Source organism: Rhipicephalus microplus, chromosome 2 (assembly GCF_043290135.1).
Source record: "Rhipicephalus microplus isolate Deutch F79 chromosome 2, USDA_Rmic, whole genome shotgun sequence".
NCBI classification, from domain to species: Eukaryota; Metazoa; Arthropoda; class Arachnida; order Ixodida; family Ixodidae; genus Rhipicephalus; species Rhipicephalus microplus.
This window is the reverse complement of record NC_134701.1, coordinates 154,793,490-154,817,336: the sequence shown is the minus strand read 5'-3', so window position 1 is coordinate 154,817,336 and position 23,847 is coordinate 154,793,490. Positions and strand designations below refer to the sequence as shown.

Below are 23,847 nucleotides of genomic sequence, written 5' to 3'. Positions count from 1 at the left end.
CACCTGTTGTAAATAGTAATGGGGCGTGCCTAATTCCTGTGGCGCATACCCGCCTGAAAAAATGACAGACAAAAAAAGTCACAGCTTTGCCCCAGAGGCGAAGCAATGAACGCGATACAACAAATTGTAAGGTCGCGCGAAGAATGGCAAGCAGATCGTAACGTGTCCCGCATTTCTTAAGCACAAATGACTTACGAACCGTACTCACAGATACAGATGAATGCGAATAAGTGTATCAGTTGTTACTTCGCTATGTCTGAAAGGCGTGCTTTTTTCACAAACGAAGGCGGTGCAACGATTGTTGTGACATTTGTGCCCCCAGTAACTACAACAGAATCGTTCCGGTAAAAGTCCAAAGCGTACAATTCTCCCAATACGCGAGATTAGAGCGCGAACGCAAGAGCGTTCACCCCCACCCCATTTTCCGTGGTGCAAAGTACACGTGGGAGATGAGAGCGTGTGCCACCGCGTCGAGACGATCTGGCGATGCGCACTTCTTGCGCCATCTCGCTGGTAATGTTGAAATCGCACTAGGTCCCCCGAGATCAGCGTCGCTTGCGGTGAGTGGTAGATAGAAAAAGCTTGCCGTTTGAACGTTCAAGCGGTGCTCCATCGTGACTCAGTGCCAATGCTCCGCCCTCACAATTGCGTGCACCAGAACCTTTTTCTGAATAAATTTTTCTTGCATATATATATATATATATATATATATATATATATATATATATATATATATATATATATATATATATATATATATATATATATATATATATATATATATATTTAAGAGAGATCTAACACACAGTTACGCCAAGAATGTATAGGGAAAGTTATTAGAACAAATAGAATGTAAATAAGAAGAAAGAAAAGTGGGTTAAAAAATAACCAGCCGTGAGTAGGAATCAAACCTACAACCTTCGAATAACGCGTTCGATGCCCTCACCACTGATCTATCACAGCGGCCTTCTCTCCATCCACTTTTTTTGGTTTATATGTGAATTTAGAAGTAGTAGTGTCAGTCACACACGCACGCGCGCGCGCACACACACACACACACACACACACACACACACACACACACACACACACACACACACACACACACACACACACACACACACACACACACACACACACACATATATATATATATACATATATATTGACGCGCATATGTGCCAGTGCCAGTGGTGAGGACAACGAAGGAGCGCGAGTGTCTTTGGCCGAGGGCAAAAGACGAAGAAGTCGTTGCAGTCTGTTTCCTGCGATCGATAAATCGTATTTGTTTGAGGCGCTTTGTGTGCTCGTCAATCTCGCGTCGTCACACTGGTGGAGGTGCTGGGTAAACCCTTCGGCGTCTGTCTCATCGCCATCAATTTCATGAGGGAGCATTGCGTCTAACGTTGTTGTAACCTCGCGTCCGTAAAGGAGACTAAAGGGTGTCTTCCGAGTGATTTCTTGACGAGCCGTGTTGTACGCGAACGTGACGTAGGGCAAAATGATGTCCCAGTTCTTGTGCTCTACATATACGTACATGCTTATCATGTCAGCCAGGGTCTTGTTGAGGCGTTCGGTGAGCCCGTTGGTCTGGGTATGATACGACGTTGTCTTCCTGTGAGCTGTACCACTTAGTCAGAAAATGGTGTCCAAAAGCTCGGCCATGAACACAGTACCTCTGTCGGTGATGACTATTGCGGGGGCACCGTGTCTTAAGACGATGGCTTCGATGAAAAATTGCGCCGCTTCAGCTGCCGTTGCCCGTGGCAGAGCGCCTGTCTCCGCGTATCGGGTCAGGTAATCCGTGGCGACGATTATCCACCTGTTTCCAGTGGCAGACTTTGGGAAGGGGCCCAGAAAATGCATGCCAATTTGTGCAAACGGTGTCGCCGGCACTCGAACAGGCTGCAGCAGGCCAGCTGGTTTGATGGATGGTGGCTTGCGGCGCTGGCAATCTAGACATGCCTGCACGTAAGTTTCAACAACTTCGGCAAGGCTTGGCCAGTAATGGTTCTGCCTTATCTTCGCCAATGTTCTTGCGTAACACAAGTGACCAGCGGTAGGTTTGTCGTGACAGGCTTGCAGTACCTCACGGCGAAGCGAAGAAGGAACGACGAGCAAGTAGCTGCTGCCGGTGGGTGAAAAGTTCCTCTTATAAAGAACGTCATTTCTCAAGTAGTACGACGGCAGCCCTCTCGCAAATAACTTCGGAACGCTATTCGCTCGCCCTTGTAGGTAATCTATAAGTTGTAGCAGCTCAGCATCGCCACGCTGCTGTTGAGAAAAGGTGGCAGTGTCCACAATTCCGAGAAAGGCCGTGTCGTCATCGTCGTTGTCCGGGGATGCTGTCTCACTAGGAGACCGAGAACCACAGTCGGCATCGGTGTGTCGTTTTTCCGACTTGTAGGCAACAGTGAAGTCAAATTCTTGGAGCCGAAGACTCCATCGTGCAAGGTGGCCAGACGGATCTTTCAAGTTGACTAACCAACAGAGAGAGTGGTGATCGCTGATAACGGTGAATGGGCGGCCGTACAAATAAGGACGAAACTTCAGGACTGCCCATACCATTGCAAGACATTCTTTTTCCGTCGTAGTGTAATTAGCTTCAGCTCGGGATAGCGTCCCGCTGGCATAGGGGATCACGTTTTCATAGTTGTCCTTCGACTGTACGAGCACTGCTCCAAGACCTACATTACTAGCGTCTGTATGAAGTATTGTCGGCGCGTCTTCATCGAAGTGGGCCAGCACGGGGGGTGTTTGCATTCGCTGACGAACCTCAGAAACTTTGACCAAGGGCAAAAACACTCGCGCTCCTTCGTTGTCCTCACAACTGGCACATACGCGCGTCAATATATATATATATATATATATATATATATATATATATATATATATATATATATATATATATATATATATATATATTTATATATATATATATTGCCACCTGGTGTTTTGTGCCAGTGAACGAAGAAGATGAAGACGAGCAACCGGTGCCAGCGAAGACGTCCTTCTTTGTGTCTTAGATTTTGACAGTTGATTGATTGATATGTGGGGTTTAACGTCCCTAAACCACTATATGATGATGAGAGACGCCGTAGTGGAGGGCTCCGGAAATTTAGACCACCTGGGGTTCTTTAACGTGCACCCAAATCTGAGCACACGGGCCTACAACATTTCCGCCTCCATCGGAAATGCAGCCGCCGCAGCCGGGATTCGAACCCGCGCCCTGCGGGTCAGCAGCCGAGTACCTTAGCCACTAGACCACCGCGGCGGGGCTAGATTTTGACAGTCGCGTCTCTTTGTACGTTTCTTCGTGCTCTTAGCGCGTGACAACTGGTTGAGGTGTGGGGTACCCTATGCACCAAACCCCTCCCAGTACAAGAAGCTCCAGCCCCATACCAGTGGTTACGCCTGTTCACCATGCTAGCCGAAGGATCCGTGGACTGGACCCTGAGTTCGGACTTCTCTCAGAGAGGATGGCGGCCCCAACTATCCCAGGCAGCGCCGTCCCAAGCGGCACCAACTCAGCAGGTATGAAAGGCGCAACGCCAATGGACTATGCGCTGTTCATACCACGAACGCCGAATCCCTTTCATGGTGCTGTCCATGAGGATGTTGAGGATTGGCTAGTCCACTATGACTTCGCTGCCGCTCATAACATGTGGAATGACACAGATAAGCTCCGACATGTCTACTTCAGTTTGAATGACGGGGCGCGTGTTTGGTATGAAAACCGGGCAGGCCTGTTCACGTCACGGGTCGACTTCCAACGCCGGCTTCCCGAAGCGTATGCAAGTCCCGATCACCTATAGAGAGCTGAACGTGAACTCCAGTGCCGAATGCAAATGTTAAATGAAGGCGTAGCAAGGTAAGTTGAGGACATGACGCGTCTTTTTCGACGAACCGACCCTCACATGCCGGAAAAGAAGGTGCGATACCTGATGCGTGGAGTGAAGGAGCAGTTGTTCGGTGGTCTTGTACGCAACCCGCCCCCAAAACTACGTCAGAGTTTCTTGCTGAAGCCGTCCTAATTGAAAGCGCGCTTCGGCAACGGACACAGACGTACGAGCGACAAGTGAACTTTGCCTGTGCTACGGACTACATGGGCGGTCTTGGGGGCCACGTCGACTTCTTCCGAGAGCTCATACGCTCGGTTATGCGCGAAGAACTGCAAAAGTTTTCGGTACCCTTAGCCCCCACTGCCAGTTCTTTGTCCGGTGTCGTCCGAGATGAAGTTCAGCACGCACTACGAGAACCGTCCTGTCAAACAAAGCCACGGCCCCTAAATGACTTCCCTCGCATGTCGTATGCGCAAACTCTGCTCCACCTTTGGCTACGCCTCCCATCGCGGCCCCTGCCATGCTTCCGGCAGACCAAACTCTGCGCCAACCTGCACCGCATTTCACTCCGCCTCATACCCCGGCCCCAGCCATGCTTCAGGCAGTCCAAGCGGGCCCATACCTCAGCGACCGCCGACCGATTCCGTGAAAATCAGACGTGTGGCGGGCCTCTGGTCGACGTCGTCTTTGTATGACTGTGGCGAACCTGGGCACATCTACCGAGAGTGCAATTATCGTGAGCTGGGACTTCGTGGTTTTTCGGCCAACTCCTCACCTCTTCGGTTCGGCCAGCGGCTTCCGGAAATCGTGGACTACGTTGCCTAGCATCGCGGATCGACATCTCGGCACCACTCACGTTCTCCATCACCGCGGCGGTTCTCGCCGAATAATCACACCTATTCGGGCGTTGTGCAGGGCCGGTCACCTGGCCCGCGTCGGGAAAACTAGCCACAGCGACTTTCGGGGGCAAAGCCACTCAGACTGGTCATGCTCAAGGCCCTCTATCGAGGCGGAGTGAAGGTACCAACGATACATCGACAACGACATCACCGGCTGATTGCGGAAGAGTTTCCTCAGATATTCCTGTTCTGCTAGATGGTCAGGAAGTCAGCGCTTTAGTGGACACCGGTGCGGACCATTCCATAATTAGCTAAAAACGGGCCGCCCTTCTGAAGAAAGTAACGACTCTTTGGAACCGCACGCCAATTCGTACTGCTGGCGGGCATATCGCCACGCCACTCGGTATGTGCACGGCAAGATTGCGAGTCCATGGTTATACGTTTCTTGCCAGTCTTAGCGTTCTCCAACAGTGCTCTCGAGACCTGATCATTGGCATGGATTTTCTCAGGGAGCTTGGTGCTATAATTGACATTCGACGACGTCTAGTCACTTTCGCAACTACAAACGCCACAACAGCTTACGCCGACCCCAGCCACTCCCATGTGTCTCTTCGGGTTATCGACGACGCTGTCATGTTACTACCCCGTGCAACTGTTGAGGTTCAGGTGGCGTGGAACGGTGTGATGCATGGTGAAGCAGTCGTGGAAAGCAATCACTCGCTTTTGCTGTTTCAGGGTATCTGCGTAGCGAGAAGCCTTGTTGACTTTCGTGATGATCACTGTGACGCTTTTGTCCCAAACTTTATCTACGAGCACCGGCACATTTTTCTTGGAACTATCATCGCCTACGGCGACCCAGTCGCAAAAAACACCGAGTGTTTTGCTTCCGAGACCACCGGCACTGCTGAAACGCCTTTCCGCAGCATCGACCTCAATGCAACGCTTTCTGAAGCGAACAAGCAGCGTTTGAGCGAGCTGTTGCTAGAATTCTACACATGCTTCGCATGTTCTTGAAAGATACGTCAAACACCGATAACTAAACAACGTATTATCACCTACGACGACGCGCAACCCATACGGCAGCGGCCTTGTCGTGTTTCGTCAACCGAACGGCACGCGATTCAAACGCAGGTTAAGGAAATGTTTCAGAATGGCGTGATACAGCCTTCAAGCAGCCCTTCGTCATCACCAGTCGTTCTTGTGAAAAATAAAGATGGAACGCTTCGCTTTTGTGTCGACTACAGGAAGTTGAACTACGTCACAAAGAAAGACGTGTACCCGTTGCCCAGAGTGGAGAATTCTCTGGACAGGCTGCGCCGCGCGAAGTATTCTTCGTCCGACGACTTGAAGAGTGGTTATCGGCAAAGAGAGGTCGATGAACTTGACCGGGAAAAGACCGCTTTTGTAACGCCGGATGGCCTTTATGAATTCAAAGTGCTCCCTTTGTGCCCCTGTTCCGCTCCAGCACATTCCAGCGAATGATGGACACCGTCCTGGCAGACCTCAAGTAGAAAAGCTGTCTTGTCTACATCGATGACGTCGTTGTGTTTTCAGAAACGTTTGACGAGCATCTTCGTCGCCTTCGGAATGTGTTCGAAGCCATTAGATCGGCCAATCTCACACTCAAGCCTTAGAAATGTCATTTCGGCTATGAGGAATTAAAGTTTCTTGGTCACGTCGTGAGCGCCGTTGGTGTTCGGCCTGATCCTGACAAAACTGCTGCCGTCGCCGTTTTTCCTACTCCACTTCACAAGAAAAGTCTTGGACGATTTCTGGGTCTGCGCGCATATTACTTACGCTTTATTGAAAATTTCTCCAACATCGCGGAGCCACTAGTACGCCTCACGCATGATGACACACCATTTGTCTGAGCTGACGAACAGCAGACTGCCTTTGCGGAACTACAGCACCGGCTCTCTTCCCCTCCCGTGCTAGGCCAATTCGATGAAGATGCTGACACAGAAGTACGCACTGATCCCAGCAATATTGGTCTTGGAGCTATTTGGTACAACGATACGACGGCATTGAACGGGTAATATCATACACAAGTCGCACACTGTCTCGCGCAGAATTTAACTATTCTACATCAGAGAAAGAATGTCTCGCGGTCATTTGGGCAATTACAATGTTTAGGGCATATCTCTACGGAAGACCATTTAAAGTGGTGACTGATCACCATGCTTTGTGCTGGTGGACCAATCTACGAGACCCTTCAGGATGATTAGAACGATGGAGTCTGCGCCTACAGGAATTTGATGTTACCATCGTGTACAAGTCAGGCAATAAGCACGAAGATGCCGACACGCTATCACGAAAACCTCTTCAATCCGCCAGTACAAACGGAGAAGAGGACGGCGCCTTCGTGGCAACTATGAACGGGCGGGATCTGATGTCTCATCAACGAAATGACGCCGATCTATGAATGATTATAGATCACTTAGAAGTTGGCACCGCGGCCATTCCTCGTCCGATGTCGCGAACGTTGCCATCATTTTGCCTACGAAATGACGCCTTATACAAAAAGAACACTGGTGCTGGTGACAGATCGCATCTTCTCGTCATGCCTGAAGCCCTCCGCGATGACGCCTTACCAGCTTGCCACGACAAGCCAACATCCGGCCATCTGGGCTACTCGAGAACTATGGATCGGGTGCGACAACACTACTACTGGCCTAAAATGTCTGCCTTTGTCAAACGCTACGCGAAGGATGCCGTGAATGCCAGCGTCACAAGTCACCACCCTTAAAGCCTGCATGACATCTACAACCGATTGATTCACCCCATACACCGTTTGATCAAGTGGGAATAGACATCGTAAACCCGTTTCCTTTGTCTTCTTCCGGCAACAAATGGATTATTGTCGCAACCGATTCCTGACGCGTTACGCTGAGATGAAGGCATTGCCACGAGGGACCGCAGCTGACGTTGCCAGTTTTTTATGCATCAAATTGTGCTACGGCATGGCGCCCCGTTATATGTCATCACTGATCGAGGGACATCATTCACAGTGAAGCTCTTGGATGATGTCTTCAGGTTGAGTTATACAACCCATCGAAAGACCACTGCGTATCACCCTCAGAGTAATGGTTTAACAGAAAGGGTAAACAAAACGCTAGCCGACATGATCTCTATGTACGTGGATGTGCAGCACAAATTGTGAGACGACATCCTGCCGTACGTAACATTTGCGTACAACACTGCAATGCAGGAAACTACACGCTTCACGCCATTTCGACTCGTTTATGGTCGAGATGTCAGAACTGGGCTAGACGCCATAATTTCGTATGAGGACATCGACGAGCTCGACCAATTAGCCCCTGCATCAATGAGTACATTCAGCACGCTGAAGAAGCACGTCAACTGGTCTGTGCGCACATCAGAACTCAACAGTGCGCAGATGCACAGCGGTACAACATCCGCCATCGAGAAGGTAATTATGAACCTGGTTACAAAGTTTAGGTTTGGACACCCATTAGGGGCAAGGTCTCAGTGAGAAACTCTTGAAGAAGTATTTTGGACCTTACAAAGTACTCAGACGTGTGAGCGACGCCAACTACGAAGTGGTTCCAGACGGAGGCTCACCATCATCCCAGCGCAGGTTACCACGCCCAGAGACTGTACACGTCGTCCGCCTAAAACCATACTTTACGCGGTGATGCGAATTTTCTACGTTTGCCAGGGAACGCTTTATGTGAACAGTGGATGCCGTTTATTTCCGATTACCGGGCCCAGGACGCATTTTCTCTCGTGTGCTACTTTGTTTATTGTTTGTTTACGTTGCCTACTTTGACCCACTACTGAGCACATTTTTCTTGAGGATCGGGTCAATGCTTTCTTGGGAGGAGGATTAATGCCACCTGGTGTTCTTTATCAGCGAACAGTGAGCCAGTTCTGTGCCAGTGAACGAAGAAAACGAAGACGAGCAACCCGTGCCAGCGGAGACGTTCTTCTTTGTTTTGACAGCCGCGTAACCTTGTACGTTTCTTCGTGCTCCTAGCGCGTGACAATATATATATATATATATATATATATATATATATATATATATATATATATATATATATATATATATATCGATTTGTTCATGTAGTGAACACCCCAACTAACGCCATCTCGCATCTTTTCATTGTATGATCTTCATATACAAGTTCCGCCATCTAGCAGATAGCAGACTTTCGAAGAACTAAATAGTGGATAGTAACATGCCGTTTCGACGTTGGAGGTGCTACTTCTTGGCTCAGTGGATAGCGCCTCGCCCTCACAATTCAGAGGTCCCACGTTTGATTCCACGTGCCAGTGTCTCTTTCTGGATTATTTTTTTTCTTGCGTGTTTATATTGTTACACACAAGGAGGACCAGGACGTATACAGCTGAAGGGGCCGTTTATTTTGGTCGCGAAGAGAAGCGCCGGAGCGGCCAACATGTTGATGATCGCAGTGTCGTCGTCGTCTTTAATTCTCCAGCGTGGGGCAGCCAGCATGTTCACCCATCTTCGTTTTCTTCCCAGGCATGTGCAACATTCCTCCCCTCGAAGACGAAGCCCACCGGGCGAGGTAATTAATTCACCTTGGTGTGTACAACTTCGGTCGAGCAATATGGACTGCTTGGGTTTTAGCGGCTCTTCTACCACTTCTCGTGAGGCAAGCTATTGTGTACGTGACTTCCGTGATTTTGTTGAGAACAACAAACGGTCCGTCATATGTGGCCAAGAACTGATGGCATAACCCACGTATTCGTACCGGAGTCCAGAGCCACACTAAGTCACCTGTATGGTAAGTTACAGGCCGGTGGCGGACGTCGTAGCATGCCTTAAATTTTTCCGGTGATGCCAAAGTGCGTAGACGAGCAATACGACGCGCCTCTTCAGCAAGGGAGAAGATTTCGACGACTGAGAGGTTCTCGTGTGCCAAGAATGGCAAAACTGTGTCGAGTGTGTGCCGTAGCGGTCGTGCGTACATCAAGAAAAAGAGGCTATAACCTGTTGTCTCGTGCTTAGCGGTGTTGAACGCGTACGTTATAAATGGTGGCACGTCATCCCAGCTCTTGTGGTCGGATACCACATACATAGAGAGCATGTTTACAATTGTGCGGTTGGTGCGCTTCGTGAGCCGATTTGTTTGCGGATGGTATGGCGACGAGTGACGAAGGTGAGACTCACTCAATCGAAGCAGCTCTTCTACTATATCTGCCATGAATTGTCGTCCATGATCACTGATGATCACGTGAGGTGGACCATGTTTGAGGATAACGTGCTGCAGCAGGAACACAGAGACGTCGCTGGCAGTCGCGGTTGGTATGGGCGCCGTCTCGCAGTAGCGCGTGAGGTAATCGACGCATACAATTATCCAGCGATCGCCCTTAGCTGACTTTGAAAAAGGGCCCACGAGGTCAATGCCCACTTGTTGGAAAGGTGTGCTTGGAGGTGGCAAGGGCTGTAGAAGACCAGCCGGAGCAGTAGATGGGCGTTTGTGGCGTTGACACTGCGTGCAGCTGGCCACATACACTTCGACTGACTGTCGCATTCCCGGCCAATAAAAGCGTTCCTTAGCCCGGTAAAGCGTCCACGCAGAACCTAAATGTCCGGACGAAGGATCGTCGTGCATAGCACTTAAAATCGCTGTCCAAAAGCTTTCCGGCACTACTAGGAGGAAACGTGCGCCAGTGCTGGAAAAGTTCTTCTTATACAGGAGTTCGTTGCGTACACAGAAATGGCATGCTGTAGGAGCTGTGCAGAGCAATGATAGCCTGGTGTCCGTTTGCTGTTCATCTTTGAATGTACGGAGGTTGGGAAACTGATGACAGAGAAGCTATGAAGTGGTCGAGGTCATCGGCGTCACACTCTGTAGTGCTCAGTGGCATGCGCGAAAGGCAATCTGCGTCCGCGTGTCGCCGACCACTTTTGTACGAGACTATGAAGTTATACTCTTGAAGCCCAAGTGCCCAGCGCGCTAGACGCCCGCATGGGTTCCGAAGATTGACGAGCAAACACAGTGAGTGATGGTCGGTGACGACTGTAAAAGGGCGTCCATATATAGGTAAGACCGAAACCGCTCAATCGCAAATACTACCGCGAGACATTCTTCTTTTGTGATTGTGTAATTCTGCTCAGGCCTACTCAAAGAGCGACTTGCGTGTGCGATCACGTGTTCGCGGTTACCATAACGTTGAACTAGTACGGCACCAATTCCTATGGCGCTGGCGTCCGTGTGCAGTTCTGTTAAAGCTGATGGGTTGAAGCGCTGAAGAACAGGCCGCGACATCAGGAGGAACTTCAGTTGACGAAAAGAGGAATCGCACTCCGGAGTCCACTCGAAGGGAATATTCTTTCGTAGCAAACATGTCAGCGGATACGCGACATCGGTAAATTTAGGTATAAAGCGGCGAAAATAGGAGCAAAGCCCAAGAAAACTGCGGAGCTCCTTAACAGAGCGTGGCGCACTGAACGTTTCAACACCTGCTGTCTTCTGGGGATCTGAACGGATTCCCTCCTGATCGACTAGGTGTCCGAGAACAAGGGTTTGTCGGTCTCCAAAGTGGCATTTATTTGAGTTAAAAACAAGGGTTTGTCGGTCTCCGAAGTGGCATTTATTCGAGTTAAGAACAAGGCCAGCGTTTCTTGTGTAAGTCAGTACAGTATCCAGACGTAAATTGTGTTCGCTGAAGGTGAGGCCAAAGATGACGATGTCGTCGAGAGAGCACATGCAAAGGTTCCACTTCAAGCCACGAAGAACAGTGTCCATAAATCACTCGAACGTCGCCGACGCGTTGCACAGTCCAAATGGCATCACGTTGAATATGAAAAGGCCGTCAGGGGTTACAAAGGCTGTCTTTTCTTTATCTTCAAGATGCATGGGAATTTACCAGTAGCCCGATCATAAGCCTACAGAAAAAAAGTAAGAGACCGAATGTAGACAGTCTATGGCATCATCAATACGTGGAAATGGGTACACGTCTTTTTTTGTTACAGCATTCAATCGGCGATAATCAACGCAAAATCTCCAGGATCCGTCTTTATTTTTAACGAGAATTAATGGAGCTGCTAATGGACTCGCCGGCTCTTGAATGACTCCGTTTTAAATCATATCGTTCACGTGCTCATTAATAATCCGCCGCTCGAATGGCAAATTACGGTATGGCTTTTGTCGAATTGGATTGGCCAAACCAGTGTAGATGGTGTGACAGTTCCGAGAAGCTGGGATTAAGAACGCTTTGTCTTTCTGCGCAAAGTCAAATGGAGAAATGTGCTTCGAAAGTACATTCACCAATGTTCGGCGTTCACTTATGCTCAGCGACTTATTCACCATTGACAGAAGAGCCGTTTCCAAACTGTGACTATGATGCTCTTCCGGCGCATCTCTAAGCTCGGTCACCAGTAAGGCCTCGTGTGGTCCACTGACGACGGCTAACTTTAGACCATCTGGTTACAGCACGGGTTCTGTGGAGCAATTGACAGTCCATAAAGCAGCACGTCCACGTCTGATCGACACCGCACAATGTGGGATCAACACATTCTTTTTCATGCAGTTGGTGTACACTGGTTATACGTTGGCATCAAAGTTGACGGAATAACTGTCGCTGCAACCAACAGGTACACGAACGGTTGATAACGGTGGTATGATATTGTCGCCACAGACACACAATGCCGTCTCACCCTCCACAGGGTTTTACAAGAGTGCTGGCGGAACGTGATCACTCAAAAATATTGTCCCTGTGCGGCAGTCGACAGTCGCACCGCACTCCTTCAAAAAGTCCGTACTCAAAAGGACATCATGTGTCGCCTGCAGAATAATCACGAACTCCGTTGGGCTAACGTGGCCTCCGAGAAACACGTCAGCTTGACACACACCAACAGGATGCAGTGGCTCACCACTCACTCCGCGAAACTTCGAACCTTGAATCCACTTAAATAAAACCTTCTGTCCCAAGGTATCGTTATAACATGCACTCAAGCCAGAAAATGTTGCCCCTATGTCCACCAAAGCCATCACAGGCACATCGTCAACAAAAACTTGTACTTTCTTCTTGAGCATCAATACAGGAGGTATTTCTGATATTAGCACGTTTCCGGCGACCTCACCTCCATCGGCCGTGCTTGCTAGTTTTCCTGTGGCAAAGGAGACGTGTTGCGACGCCGTGGTGAAGAAGAACGTGGAACATGAGGTGGTCGAAGCGTCAAGCTCCTGTGAGATGTAGGGGAGTGGTTCCGGAAGCTGCGTGTCCAGTAGTCTTTGCGAGACAGCAGGTGTGTTGCCCTAGGGTCGTCATGCGCTCATTCAGACGATTGTGTGGAGTGTTGTGGTGGGCCTTAGTACGTTGCTCGCGGGTCGTCGCGAAGTCGTTCGGAAGGCCGTGCAAAGTGTGGTGGGTGGCCATACCGTGGGGCTACACGTCGACGATTGCAAAATAGCGAAATATATCCTGGGACACCACAGGAGTAGCAAACTGTGAGAGGTCCAAACTCTGTTTGTTCGTCGATGAGTCGAACATCGTAGTGGGCGTAGTGGGTTGGTTCGTCCCGTATATTAAGGGATAGACCGGGCGTCGCGAGGAAGGTGGACGCTGAGGGCGCCGGTCATGGTGAGGAGCTGGCAAGCGTGGTGCTCTTCTTGGCTGTGGGGGTGCGCTGTACTCAACAGCTGCTGCACAAACCATCGATTGCCAAGGGGTCGTAGAAGGTGGCGGTGCAGTCACAGCCTCACGTGGCACATATACCGCATTAATGTTGGTCGTTTACAGAATGGTGATAAACTGCTGAATGTGTCTGCTATCTATAGCGAAAAAGTTCTTCGCGAACAATCTGTAGAATTCTCGAGGACAGGTCTTGGGCAGGAGCTCGTGTCGATGCTGGCAACCGTTGTAACATTTGTGAGCAGGCCGAACTTTGGAGCAATCCTGCGCATTTTGAGCTGTTCGAAAGTTCGGCAATGACGAATGACGTCGGACACCGAGCTCAGGTGCTTTTTTCCGATGAGAAAATTATAGGCATCTTCGGTTATGCCTTTCAGCAAATGTCCTACTTTGTTTTCTTCTGACATCTGATCATTGACCACCTTGAAGAGCTTCAGCACATCCCCTATATACGTGGTACATGTCTCACCTGTAAGCTGCGCGCGTTGAGGCAATGTCTGCTCAACCCGCTTGCTTTTGACGCTCGAGTCGCCGAAACACGCTTTCAACTCCGCAACAAAAACGTCCCACGTCGTCAGTGCGTCCTCGTGGTTTTCGTACCACATGAGCGCAGTATCCGTAAGGCATTCGACCACATTGCTGAGCTGAACCGCGGCATCCCAGCTGTTGGACTTGCTGACTCTCTTGCACTGGACGAGCCACGCATCGACATCTTCTCCAGATTTTCCTACGATGGTTAGTGGGGCTCGGTAGTAGGGCACGGAACCCATTGGAGTTGGCCTTGAAGCGTGAGATGGCTGATCTTGGGCCATTACGATCGGCGCAGGCGGGAGTCCGGCAAGGCGGCTGCTGCGGCGAAGTCCTGGTAATGAAGCTCCCGTCGTTGGGCTTGTCTTACCCCGGCACCTCCACCAATCTGTTACGCACAAGGAGGACCGGGACGTATACGGCTGAAGGGGTCGTTTATTTTGGTCGCGACGAAGAGATGCGCCAGAGCGGCTAACAGGTTGATGATCGCAGTGTCGTCGTCTTCCTTCTTTCTCCAGCTTGGAGCAGCCAGCATGTTCACCCATCTTCGTTTTCTTCCCAGGCATGAGCAACTATATATATATATATATATATATATATATATATATATATATATATATATATATATATACGGTGAGTGATGGTGAAGCTGACGTTGACACCAGCGGCAAAATCCAGCCTAGATTGCCCATATATTTGCTCTCGCAATAAAGGAAATTTGACTCAAGCAGGCCTAAAAGATTGTCCTCGTTGGTTGGAGCTCTCATTTTATGATCGAATTGATTGGTTCGCACCACACCGCGCGCCCGCCGACCAGCCAGAGAAGTTTTGCACGATGGAGCACAACTTACTGATAGCTTAAACACCTTTACTTCTAAGAAAATTATGAGAGCGCGTGCTGGTTCATTACGATGATACTTATTTGTGGACATTCTACGCACTAAAGTTTTTACGGTCGTAATAAATTTTCGGCTTTCATGATGAAATGAAGAAATGCAGAAAGTTTAAAATTCGTCATTGCGCCAGGGCAACAAAGCTTTGCAGCGCAAAGGAGCACTTTATGAGGGCGAAGCTCATCAGCTATAAGAAAAAAAAACAGCAAAAAATAACTGGAGCTATTAAAGTGGCATGGTGTTCTTAAAGCTAGTTTCACTGCAATTCAGTTGTGTTGAAAAGCCGCTGGTAGTTAATCACGACAGCTAGTACGTCTGCTTTCGGGGGAATCGAAGTGGACGGAAACTGCGAGCGTGCATGGCAATTACGTGCGCTAAACTCTATTGCTGTTTTGTTGTTGCCATAACTTTTATATATATATATGTATATATATATATATATATATATATATATATATATATATATATATATATATATATAAGGGAAAGAAGTGTATACCTAAGGGCTCGTTTTTCCGTGTTTTTAACACAATAATAATGAGATATAACAGACAGTAATGCCAAGGAATGTACAGGGGAAGTTATTAACGTTATTGGAATGTAAATAAGAAGAAAGAAAAGTGGATGAAAAAATTACCAACTGTAAGCAGGAATCGAACCTACGACCTTCGAATTATGCGTTCGATGCTCTAACCACTGAGCTATTACAGCGGCACTCCCTCCATCCACTTTTTTGGGTTTATCTGTGAATTTAGAAGTAGGAGCGACAGTCAGCGCCATCTATAAGCCAAACAACGAGTGTGAAAACACTCTTATGCGCATGTTTGGCGTCACGTAGCACGTGAACTTATTATGAGCGGGCAGCTGATTAATTGTCCCTCTTATACAACCTAAACACACCAAGTCTGCCAGTACGAGACCCTCGTTCAATGAAATAAGGGAAAGAAGTGTATACCTAAGGGCTCGTTTTTCCGTGTTTTTAACACAATAATAATGAGATATAACAGACAGTAATGCCAAGGAATGTACAGGGGAAGTTATTAACGTTATTGGAATGTAAATAAGAAGAAAGAAAAGTGGATGAAAAAATTACCAACTGTAAGCAGGAATCGAACCTACGACCTTCGAATTATGCGTTCGATGCTCTAACCACTGAGCTATTACAGCGGCACTCCCTCCATCCACTTTTTTGGGTTTATCTGTGAATTTAGAAGTAGGAGCGACAGTCAGCGCCATCTATAAGCCAAACAACGAGTGTGAAAACACTCTTATGCGCATGTTTGGCGTCACGTAGCACGTGAACTTATTATGAGCGGGCAGCTGATTAATTGTCCCTCTTATACAACCTAAACACACCAAGTCTGCCAGTACGAGACCCTCGTTCAATGAAATAAGGGAAAGAAGTGTATACCTAAGGGCTCGTTTTTCCGTGTTTTTAACACAATAATAATGAGATATAACAGACAGTAATGCCAAGGAATGTACAGGGGAAGTTATTAACGTTATTGGAATGTAAATAAGAAGAAAGAAAAGTGGATGAAAAAATTACCAACTGTAAGCAGGAATCGAACCTACGACCTTCGAATTATGCGTTCGATGCTCTAACCACTGAGCTATTACAGCGGCACTCCCTCCATCCACTTTTTTGGGTTTATCTGTGAATTTAGAAGTAGGAGCGACAGTCAGCGCCATCTATAAGCCAAACAACGAGTGTGAAAACACTCTTATGCGCATGTTTGGCGTCACGTAGCACGTGAACTTATTATGAGCGGGCAGCTGATTAATTGTCCCTCTTATACAACCTAAACACACCAAGTCTGCCAGTACGAGACCCTCGTTCAATGAAATAAGGGAAAGAAGTGTATACCTAAGGGCTCGTTTTTCCGTGTTTTTAACACAATAATAATGAGATATAACAGACAGTAATGCCAAGGAATGTACAGGGGAAGTTATTAACGTTATTGGAATGTAAATAAGAAGAAAGAAAAGTGGATGAAAAAATTACCAACTGTAAGCAGGAATCGAACCTACGACCTTCGAATTATGCGTTCGATGCTCTAACCACTGAGCTATTACAGCGGCACTCCCTCCATCCACTTTTTTGGGTTTATCTGTGAATTTAGAAGTAGGAGCGACAGTCAGCGCCATCTATAAGCCAAACAACGAGTGTGAAAACACTCTTATGCGCATGTTTGGCGTCACGTAGCACGTGAACTTATTATGAGCGGGCAGCTGATTAATTGTCCCTCTTATACAACCTAAACACACCAAGTCTGCCAGTACGAGACCCTCGTTCAATGAAATAAGGGAAAGAAGTGTATACCTAAGGGCTCGTTTTTCCGTGTTTTTAACACAATAATAATGAGATATAACAGACAGTAATGCCAAGGAATGTACAGGGGAAGTTATTAACGTTATTGGAATGTAAATAAGAAGAAAGAAAAGTGGATGAAAAAATTACCAACTGTAAGCAGGAATCGAACCTACGACCTTCGAATTATGCGTTCGATGCTCTAACCACTGAGCTATTACAGCGGCACTCCCTCCATCCACTTTTTTGGGTTTATCTGTGAATTTAGAAGTAGGAGCGACAGTCAGCGCCATCTATAAGCCAAACAACGAGTGTGAAAACACTCTTATGCGCATGTTTGGCGTCACGTAGCACGTGAACTTATTATGAGCGGGCAGCTGATTAATTGTCCCTCTTATACAACCTAAACACACCAAGTCTGCCAGTACGAGACCCTCGTTCAATGAAATAAGGGAAAGAAGTGTATACCTAAGGGCTCGTTTTTCCGTGTTTTTAACACAATAATAATGAGATATAACAGACAGTAATGCCAAGGAATGTACAGGGGAAGTTATTAACGTTATTGGAATGTAAATAAGAAGAAAGAAAAGTGGATGAAAAAATTACCAACTGTAAGCAGGAATCGAACCTACGACCTTCGAATTATGCGTTCGATGCTCTAACCACTGAGCTATTACAGCGGCACTCCCTCCATCCACTTTTTTGGGTTTATCTGTGAATTTAGAAGTAGGAGCGACAGTCAGCGCCATCTATAAGCCAAACAACGAGTGTGAAAACACTCTTATGCGCATGTTTGGCGTCACGTAGCACGTGAACTTATTATGAGCGGGCAGCTGATTAATTGTCCCTCTTATACAACCTAAACACACCAAGTCTGCCAGTACGAGACCCTCGTTCAATGAAATAAGGGAAAGAAGTGTATACCTAAGGGCTCGTTTTTCCGTGTTTTTAACACAATAATAATGAGATATAACAGACAGTAATGCCAAGGAATGTACAGGGGAAGTTATTAACGTTATTGGAATGTAAATAAGAAGAAAGAAAAGTGGATGAAAAAATTACCAACTGTAAGCAGGAATCGAACCTACGACCTTCGAATTATGCGTTCGATGCTCTAACCACTGAGCTATTACAGCGGCACTCCCTCCATCCACTTTTTTGGGTTTATCTGTGAATTTAGAAGTAGGAGCGACAGTCAGCGCCATCTATAAGCCAAACAACGAGTGTGAAAACACTCTTATGCGCATGTTTGGCGTCACGTAGCACGTGAACTTATTATGAGCGGGCAGCTGATTAATTGTCCCTCTTATACAACCTAAACACACCAAGTCTGCCAGTACGAGACCCTCGTTCAATGAAATAAGGGAAAGAAGTGTATACCTAAGGGCTCGTTTTTCCGTGTTTTTAACACAATAATAATGAGATATAACAGACAGTAATGCCAAGGAATGTACAGGGGAAGTTATTAACGTTATTGGAATGTAAATAAGAAGAAAGAAAAGTGGATGAAAAAATTACCAACTGTAAGCAGGAATCGAACCTACGACCTTCGAATTATGCGTTCGATGCTCTAACCACTGAGCTATTACAGCGGCACTCCCTCCATCCACTTTTTTGGGTTTATCTGTGAATTTAGAAGTAGGAGCGACAGTCAGCGCCATCTATAAGCCAAACAACGAGTGTGAAAACACTCTTATGCGCATGTTTGGCGTCACGTAGCACGTGAACTTATTATGAGCGGGCAGCTGATTAATTGTCCCTCTTATACAACCTAAACACACCAAGTCTGCCAGTACGAGACCCTCGTTCAATGAAATAAGGGAAAGAAGTGTATACCTAAGGGCTCGTTTTTCCGTGTTTTTAACACAATAATAATGAGATATAACAGACAGTAATGCCAAGGAATGTACAGGGGAAGTTATTAACGTTATTGGAATGTAAATAAGAAGAAAGAAAAGTGGATGAAAAAATTACCAACTGTAAGCAGGAATCGAACCTACGACCTTCGAATTATGCGTTCGATGCTCTAACCACTGAGCTATTACAGCGGCACTCCCTCCATCCACTTTTTTGGGTTTATCTGTGAATTTAGAAGTAGGAGCGACAGTCAGCGCCATCTATAAGCCAAACAACGAGTGTGAAAACACTCTTATGCGCATGTTTGGCGTCACGTAGCACGTGAACTTATTATGAGCGGGCAGCTGATTAATTGTCCCTCTTATACAACCTAAACACACCAAGTCTGCCAGTACGAGACCCTCGTTCAATGAAATAAGGGAAAGAAGTGTATACCTAAGGGCTCGTTTTTCCGTGTTTTTAACACAATAATAATGAGATATAACAGACAGTAATGCCAAGGAATGTACAGGGGAAGTTATTAACGTTATTGGAATGTAAATAAGAAGAAAGAAAAGTGGATGAAAAAATTACCAACTGTAAGCAGGAATCGAACCTACGACCTTCGAATTATGCGTTCGATGCTCTAACCACTGAGCTATTACAGCGGCACTCCCTCCATCCACTTTTTTGGGTTTATCTGTGAATTTAGAAGTAGGAGCGACAGTCAGCGCCATCTATAAGCCAAACAACGAGTGTGAAAACACTCTTATGCGCATGTTTGGCGTCACGTAGCACGTGAACTTATTATGAGCGGGCAGCTGATTAATTGTCCCTCTTATACAACCTAAACACACCAAGTCTGCCAGTACGAGACCCTCGTTCAATGAAATAAGGGAAAGAAGTGTATACCTAAGGGCTCGTTTTTCCGTGTTTTTAACACAATAATAATGAGATATAACAGACAGTAATGCCAAGGAATGTACAGGGGAAGTTATTACCGTTATTGGAATGTAAATAAGAAGAAAGAAAAGTGGATGAAAAAATTACCAACTGTAAGCAGGAACTTTTCTCCACTTTTCATCCACTTTTCATCCACTTTTCTTTCTTCTTATTTACATTCCAATAACGTTAATAACTTCCCCTGTACATTCCTTGGCATTACTGTCTGTTATATCTCATTATATATATATATATATATATATATATATATATATATATATATATATATATATATATATATATATAGTCTAGTAGATCCTCCGTGAGCGGTCACAACGTGGTTTATTTCGACGTTTCGGCCTAGAGTCTGGCCTTCATCAGGAATAAAGATACAGTTTGTCGGTGCTCAGCTTTATACAATCTCAAATCAGAGGGCAAGGTAAGAGGGAAAAAAAAAGGAAAAGAAAAAAAGAAAAGAAAAGAAAAGGAAAAAAAAGAAAAAAAAGAGAAAAATAATATACGGTGAACGCCCCTCGGGTGCCCCCCTTCCACTTTTCCCTCCACTCCCCCCCATCTCTCTCCCCCCTCTCCCCTTCACCTTTCTGATGTCAGCGGTCTGTGTATGTTTCCGTTCACTAGCGCATTCCTCCCGATCAGACGGTCCCTCCTGGCACTGGCGGTTCGGTGTGGGGCAAAAAAGAGCTTTTCAGGAAGTCCTAAGCCTTTAACTGCTCGGGGTCCCGTAAACAATTCGTCGTAGAAGGACGGGGGCCGCGTATTGTGGCAGAGGCTGGTCAGCGGGCATTTTAGGAAGTTCTAAGCCTTTAACTACTCCGCGCCCTGTCAACATTTCGTCGTAAAAATAGGGGTGCCCCGTATTGCGGTAGGCTGTGCAAGCGCGTGCAATGCGAATTCCTGGCCCGCTTCTAAATTACGCGTGTCGTGGGGGCCTCCCGGCCCCCACGACACGTCTCTAGGCCGAAACGTCGAAATAAACCACGTTGTGACCGCTCACGGAGGATCTACTAGACTATATGCAACGCTACGGCCACTCAACCACCATGCCTGCCTATATATATATATATATATATATATATATATATATATATATATATATATATATATATATATATATATATATATATATATATATATATATATATATATATAACGCGTTAATGTCGCACCGTGACACATTCCCCTTGAGAATCAGTGGTTCGCAAAAAACTTTCAAACATGCCCTAGCAGTATTGAGTTAAGAAAGTCCAACGAAGTGGTGCTTCAGTTAAGGAGCCTTGAATAGTTTCACGTTTTTAAATGTAATATTGCACAAAAATATTCATGCAGACGCTCGAGCTCGTAATAATTCCTGAAGTGTACCGCCTCACCGACAGGTGCTGTTCTCACCGAGTTCAATGCAAGCGTGGCTGCGCGCATCCGCCGTTCGAGCACCTTCTGAGACTAGTAATTATTGCCCACTTAAATAACGAGAACGCAAGCCTCCGCAGTCGTATCTCTACATCATGCCTTTATCGCGACGCATCTCCAATGGCTTTACGGGCCGAATAACCGCTAGCAAGCCATTAAATATTACGCTTACGCAGCCGGCTGTCGCGGTGCTACTGTATACCTCCTTGCTCGTACCACGCTTAAACCACAGCGGTCCTCACCACGGACGTTAACTGCGCGAAGAAGTGCCGAGTATTTTGCTATGCATGCGCGGTACACACCTCGAGCGCGGTGGTTGAGTGGAGACATCAAAGGAATATACTTTCGCGCAATGTCTCCTTCGGGATTTCATTGTTGGTGGCCGTGCTGCAGGGTGCGATAACTATACGCCCATGAAACAGCGCATTGCCTCGTATCACAGCCACTTTGGCCACCTTTTTTGAGTATTTCGCGTTGCCACCGAACTCCAAGCTGTTACTGAGGTCGTCGTTTGAATATTTGATCCAACTACGTCGAGATATGTGTATACATAAAGAAATCCAGATTGTGCTAGAGGTATGCAGAAGCGTACGGAGAGTATCGCCGCATAAACGGAATACTCAGGGCCGCGAGGTACTCGTACAGAGACTACGCGGCCCCCCGTGATGAAAATAACACAAATAACAAAGAAACGTAATCGATGAATTCGTAGTCTACGACTGTTGCGCTCACTGTTGCTCTATAATGCAGTGGTCTGTAAGTGGCGTTGTAAATGGCCCAAGGCCTAACCCATGGTTTGATGCTACTTTGTAGTAACGCAGTTCATATTTGTTTTTTTATTTGAGCGTTTAGGACAATAATGGAAAACCATCGTGCTTGAAAATACAGAAAATAAGGAGCCTTACCTGGTGAGTATTTTTAGTTTTTTATTTAAATGAGTACGCATTTTTTTTGCCGGCACGCAAAACGTGTGTGTGTCCGTGCTTCTGTCACATCTGATAAACAGCTATAGAAAGAGCTGAACATGGAAAACGAAAATGTTTTTGCTGCTGATTGCTTTAGAATCTACGGCCCCAAGCCCAGGAGTAAAGGATCTTAGCCGCCCGCGTTAGTCTTCGATGCATGCAAGAATGTGAATATAACTGAAGCGCGCCAGTGCGTTGTATACGGTGTAAAGAGAGGCCTATAAGAGTTAAACGCTTTTCATAAGGGCTTAGTTGGAATATTTAGTTTTGTTTGACCGGGAGCCTTATTAATGTAAAGCATACATCAGGGCCTGTATACATCAGGAAAATCGCGACTTTGCGAACATCTTATGGGAAACACGCGTTTCAATGGTCACCGGATGATTATTTTTAGGGCCATTTCAGGTTCTCATGAACGACAGGAATATTGATTGATATGTGGGGTTTAACGCCCCAAAGTCACCATATTAATTTGAGAGACGTCCTAGTGGAAGGCTCCTTAAATTTCGACCACCTAGGTTTTCTTAACGTGCGCCCAAGTCTGAGCACATGAGCCTATAGCACTTTCGCCTTTATCAGAAATGGAACCGCCGCAGCCGGGATTCGGTCCCGCGACCTGCGGGTCAGCAGCCGAGTACCTTAGCCACTAGACCACCGCGGCAGAGTGAACGACAGGAAAGCGAAAGAGGACAGTACTTGGTAACAACGCTTTAGGAAATTGGCCCAAGCGATAAATTTTTCAACAATGAAACATTAGCCCACGCTTCATCTAAATTCTCAACGGTTTGTCCGAGTCTACAATAGCTGGAGACACATTGAGACCAATCGAGTGTGCTGAGCCACTACTGGGAAGGAGCGCGACACGATTATACCTTATTCATTGAAAGCGTTCCTTATTTCTTTATAGTAGGTTCCGATTCATTTGAAGATAAGGACTGGCCGTTTGTCACAGTACTTGAGTGTGAACTAAATAATTGAAGACGTAACTAAGTTATGATCGATCATTGCATACCTCGGCGAGCTCATTTTGGTGTCCGCGCAGTGCCTCGAGACGTTTCGGTACTTTCTTAAAATTAAGTAATGACTGTAAATACCGTTAGGGATTTGTATGAGAGTGGGAGCCCCAAAATAACACAAACATTGCGATACACATTCGTTAAGTTAAACAATGGTTTATTGGGCAATGAAAACAACAAAAAGACACGATAATCACTGTGGACCTATGTTATTAAGGAATGCAAAAAATGATAATACAAGAAAACTTTGAGCTACATATGAAGTGCTACAAAAGAACATAACAGAAAATAGAGAACAGATACCGCATGATATAGAAATGATTAGAACTTTATCTTGTAACATCACAAATAACAAATTTATATCTAAGACGAAAATTATAAACGCAATAGCGATAGCGTCGCTAACGCGTTGCTGACAGCACAGTTTGGCCAAGCAAGTTCAACAAATTTATCAACATTCGGCTGTCTGACCACCGTCTGCAAAAAAGCGTGCTTGGGTGAAGGCGCACGCCCATATTTTGGAGAAAGTTATCCAGTAATCCTTTTACACGGCAACAGATGCAGCCCAATAGGGTCCACATGGACGTCATAGATATATAGAACAGTATTAATCATCATC

General features: G+C 46.5%; 10 non-coding genes across 10 annotated transcripts; all 10 read right to left on the bottom strand.

Annotated features, from left to right (window-relative positions):
• Nucleotides 1-15,368: 15,368 nt before the first annotated feature.
• Nucleotides 15,369-15,441, bottom strand: TRNAM-CAU (transfer RNA methionine (anticodon CAU)). The gene has a single exon. It is a non-coding gene; the product is annotated as a tRNA-Met (tRNA).
• Nucleotides 15,442-15,824: 383 nt separating this feature from the next.
• TRNAM-CAU (transfer RNA methionine (anticodon CAU)) lies at nucleotides 15,825-15,897 on the bottom strand. Its single transcript has one exon. It is a non-coding gene; the product is annotated as a tRNA-Met (tRNA).
• Nucleotides 15,898-16,280: 383 nt separating this feature from the next.
• Nucleotides 16,281-16,353, bottom strand: TRNAM-CAU (transfer RNA methionine (anticodon CAU)). Its single transcript has one exon. It is a non-coding gene; the product is annotated as a tRNA-Met (tRNA).
• Nucleotides 16,354-16,736: 383 nt separating this feature from the next.
• Nucleotides 16,737-16,809, bottom strand: TRNAM-CAU (transfer RNA methionine (anticodon CAU)). The gene has a single exon. It is a non-coding gene; the product is annotated as a tRNA-Met (tRNA).
• A 383-nt stretch (nucleotides 16,810-17,192) lies between these two features.
• On the bottom strand, nucleotides 17,193-17,265 carry TRNAM-CAU (transfer RNA methionine (anticodon CAU)). The gene has a single exon. It is a non-coding gene; the product is annotated as a tRNA-Met (tRNA).
• A 383-nt stretch (nucleotides 17,266-17,648) lies between these two features.
• Nucleotides 17,649-17,721, bottom strand: TRNAM-CAU (transfer RNA methionine (anticodon CAU)). The gene has a single exon. It is a non-coding gene; the product is annotated as a tRNA-Met (tRNA).
• A 383-nt stretch (nucleotides 17,722-18,104) lies between these two features.
• On the bottom strand, nucleotides 18,105-18,177 carry TRNAM-CAU (transfer RNA methionine (anticodon CAU)). Its single transcript has one exon. It is a non-coding gene; the product is annotated as a tRNA-Met (tRNA).
• A 383-nt stretch (nucleotides 18,178-18,560) lies between these two features.
• On the bottom strand, nucleotides 18,561-18,633 carry TRNAM-CAU (transfer RNA methionine (anticodon CAU)). Its single transcript has one exon. It is a non-coding gene; the product is annotated as a tRNA-Met (tRNA).
• A 383-nt stretch (nucleotides 18,634-19,016) lies between these two features.
• Nucleotides 19,017-19,089, bottom strand: TRNAM-CAU (transfer RNA methionine (anticodon CAU)). Its single transcript has one exon. It is a non-coding gene; the product is annotated as a tRNA-Met (tRNA).
• A 383-nt stretch (nucleotides 19,090-19,472) lies between these two features.
• Nucleotides 19,473-19,545, bottom strand: TRNAM-CAU (transfer RNA methionine (anticodon CAU)). The gene has a single exon. It is a non-coding gene; the product is annotated as a tRNA-Met (tRNA).
• Between the last annotated feature and the right edge of the window lie 4,302 nt (nucleotides 19,546-23,847).